Source organism: Tauraco erythrolophus, chromosome 1 (genome assembly GCF_009769465.1).
Source record: "Tauraco erythrolophus isolate bTauEry1 chromosome 1, bTauEry1.pri, whole genome shotgun sequence".
Classification (NCBI taxonomy): Eukaryota; Metazoa; Chordata; class Aves; order Musophagiformes; family Musophagidae; genus Tauraco; species Tauraco erythrolophus.
In genome coordinates this window covers 68,823,085-68,827,287 of record NC_141465.1, presented here as the reverse complement: position 1 = coordinate 68,827,287, position 4,203 = coordinate 68,823,085, and positions in this window count along the sequence as shown.

The window sequence follows — 4,203 nt, the reverse complement described above, 5'->3', positions numbered from 1 at the left end:
ACTTTAGGAGCTCAGTCATGTCTGAGGTGGTATTTTCTGGATGGGCTCGTGGTCCATGTTGACTGTGGTGAGGTCATGCTTTCACAGTGTTTTGTTCAGTGAGTAGCAAAGTTAAGTCAAAACTGAGGAGGCATATTCTGAAAAGTGGAAACAGTCTGTCAATCTTTGCTAAGACAAATTTCAGGTCACAAAGAGAGAAATCCTTTAATTCAAAGGTCATGTGAGTTAAGAACAGTAAATTGTAAAAAAGAACAATGTCAAATAAGTGTTTGTGTGGTTTCAAAGTGCTTCACAGGCATTTATTAATTAGCTGTAATATAAGTAAAAATACCAAATGTCAAAATGTTCATGGATTTCTTTGAGACCCAGATGTCATTACATAGAACAAAGCTTACAGATAGAATAACTTGCAACAAGCTCTGACCCCATGGGAGTGTCGCCAACACTAAAGGGTCACATTTAGCCCCTCACCAAATGGAGGGAAGGGAAGGGAAGGGAAGGGAAGGGAAGGGAAGGGAAGGGAAGGGAAGGGAAGGGAAGGGAAGGGAAGGGAAGGGAAGGGAAGGGAAGGGAAGGGAAGGGAAGGGAAGGGAAGGGAAGGGAAGGGAAGGATGGCTTAAAAGCCACAGCACTTTTGAGCATCACAACCAATTTGCAGCATTTGTTTTCAAGGAGTCAAGTAAAAAAAATATTGCAATTATTTTAAAAAATGAAGAAGAACAGATGTAGCTAATAACTCAGGAAACAATGATTCATTAATTAAATTAGGGATCAAAGTTCTTGAAACAGCATGTGAGGAATTAAAGTTGGTCTGATGGATGACATTAAATGTCAGACAATTAGGATTACATTTGACAAAACAGGTTTAGCAGAGAAACGGAAAGTTTATAAAGAATACTGCAGTAGCTTCTGGAAACATCTGCACTTCAGTAGATTTTCTTAGTAATGTAGAGGAGGATGGAATGCTGTCAGCAAATGCAAGTTTGAAATTCATAAAAATTTATTTTGAAGACTGTTTTAATCTGACTCCATTAAAACACTTCCCATAACAACATACTGAACTTTGACGAACACTTTCTCACTTGTCTGAAAGTGTTTGCTGCCCTTTCAGACATAAACTGCCAGCCAAAACTCATAGGCTTGAAGATTTGCTTCCATTATGGTCAGAAAATGCCTGTATTTACTCAAAATGTTCACACAGGCTTTTTTTTTCTCCACAGCGAAGAAACAAGCAACAGTATTTCTGACCCTGAAGCCCTTCTGTTAGCGAGAACAGACCTCAATTCTTCCTTTAAGTGTAGTACAGGCATTGAGATGTTTGAAGATGTTACTCTCTACACTTTCTCCTGTTTTCCTCTTACCTGTGATTCTTGCAGCCTGTGAGCACTCTGTTGGACCCGTTTATTTTGTGAGCAATTTTGGAAGTAAAGCTCCTGTCTGTTACTATTTCCCTTCTCATAGCAGCCACAGGGGCAAAATGAAGAGGCACAAACCACGGCCTAAGGCTCTGTATTGGAGTATCCTGACTGCACCTGCTGAGCCATGTCCTCAGTCTTCATGTGATCCAACCAATCTGACCTGCTCTATTTAATCTGATCAGAATCACCTGATCTGAAATCACCGTGATAGGGAAAATATTAAAATCCATTCTTCGTTGGAAAATTTTATCTGAACAAAAATTTCAGGCCAACCCTGGAAAAGTGTTCTACAGAAAGTCCTGAGGTACAAAAGGGTCTGTCCAGCAATACACCTCAGTGCACCTTCATTCAGTGTACCTTTACAAGAGTTGCAAGGGCTCTGTAATCCACAAGAGCTGGCCCTAACATTTCTTCTTCACATGGATTCCTAACAAATACACAGTCACCTTGAGTGAATTCCTCACTCGATCAAAAGCAACAGGAGTCTTTCCACTGACTTCAGTGAGGTGAGAATTCCCCTTTTTGAGTGAAAATTAATTTTACTGTATACGACTCAATGTCCCTGTATTGAATCTATCAAGATCTCCCTTCATTTTCTATCAAACTTGCTCCTTTTCATAGAATCATAGAATGTTTTGTGTTGAAAGGGACCTCAAAGATCATCTAGTTCCAACCCCCCTGCCACAGGCAGGGATATCTTCCACTAGATCAGGTTGCTCAAAGCCTCATTCAACCTGGCCTTGAGCACTTCCAGGGATGAGGCATTGCCAACTTCTCTGGACAACCTGTTCCAGTGCCTCAGAACCCTCACAATAAAGGGTTTCTTCTTTATATCTAATCTAAATCTCCCCTCTTTCAGTTTAAAGCCATTACCCCTTGTCCTCTCACTACACGTCCTTGCAAAAAGCCCCTTCAGCTTTCTTGTAGCCCCCCTTTAGGTACCAGAAGGCTGCTCAAAGGTCTCCCTGGCCCCTTCTCTTCTCCAGGCTGAACAAAGCCAACTGTCTCAGTCTGTCAATCCACCTCATCAAATAATTTTAGAAGGAAGTCCATTTTAGGTTTCAGTGTTCTGTCTAAAACAAGTGATATCTCTAAATGGTGAGAAAAGTGAGCTAAATGACTGATAATCATTAAATACTCTTAACTATATGTTGTCATGTTAACCATAGGTTGTAGCACCGCTTCTCTTTTCTTTGTCATAGAATGGGGCTATGTCCGTATTTATAGGTTGTGCAGCCTGGTCGTGTGCTCTTGTACGCACAGACTGCTGCTTCTGTTGCCCAAGTCCTGTGGATTTTCCCCTCCGCTTTCCCTGCCAGCAGCAGTACAGCTCACTCCAAGGAGGCTTTGTTGTTAATGACTATGAACAAGTAATACTAGCAGGGAAACAAATTCTCTGGTGTCCGAGTAGCTGGTGGTAGTGTCTAGCAGTTAAATACTAGAGGTTTCATTTCAGTTGACATGCATCCTTCTTGCGCAAGAGAAGACCTGAAATAAGGACAGAGGAGATGAACCCTATCCTCACTGCCTTCATGGACGCTGCTAGCCTTTGATGGGTACTCTAGGAGCTGCCCTATCTCCCAGTATTTCCCCAGTGAGGTGAGGGGCCCATGAATCTGTCTGTATACTGGTACGCTGATCCTTCCCTGTTCTTGACAGCATTCCCTGAACTGATCTGTCCAAGACTGTCTCTACAACATGCCAGGGTAGATTAGCTACACAGTCAGGTTGCTCTGCTAGCTCTTCCACCCATGCAAGGTCAATCCACCACCAGGCGCCTTGACGTTTCACCTTTTGCTAGAATAATGGAGAGGAGCATGTGCTTTCTCTTCCATAATATGTGTTTCCACGTATTTGTAAAAATGTCATGCTTTTAATAAAGTTTTATTGGTTGTTTGTAAATAATAACTAGTGTACTTTCTTATGTGTGCCAGGAATTACAGTGTGTGTATGAACTGGGTATGGAAAGGTAACACTGAGGCAAAAATTGAGATATATGCACTTCATGAAAGAAAGAAGACAAAAAAAGAACAGGAAAGTAAGAGGTCTACCTGCATCCCAGTACATCTATGCTCACGTCAATTATTAAAGTGCATAAGGTGAGTCATGGGCTATAAATGACTGTTTACTTTTGCTGACTGTCCTGGTTTTAGCTGGGACAGAGTTAGCTCTTCTTTTCAGCAGCTAGAAGAGCTCCGTGTTTTGGTTTTACTCAGAGGCTCACTCTGAGAAGAATGCTGATAGCAAGTTGATGTTTGAGACTCCAAGGACTTTTCAGTGTGCCGGAGTGCAGAAGCATGGCGGGATAAGGGGGGAGTATAGCCGGGACAAGGGGGCCACGATTCCCCTTGTGATTTGTGGTGGAACTTAAGATTGAGGGCCAAACTGGCCAATTAGTATTCCATATCATGCAGCGTCATGCCCAGTATAAAAGTGAGGGGCAGCGGGAAGAAGGGCTTTTGTGCTTTGGCTCTTTCACCGCTTTTGCTCTTTTGCGCTTGCTGCGCTGTTGCTCTATTGCTTTTTTGTTTTCTTTCTCTCTCTTCCAGTACTTCCACTCTCGGAGTACTCTCTCTCTCTGCCCCTCTCTATTTTGGGGCCTCACGTTCGTCCGGGATTGCAGCTTCGGGACGAGACGGGCTTCGCATACGAGGGGGTGGTGAGCACCTACACTGTGTATTTAATCATCTGTATTAAGTTGTTCTTATCTCAACCCACAGGTTTCCCGTTTCTCCTTTAATTCTCTCCCTCATTCCTGGGGGTGGGGGAGGGTGAGTGACCTGCT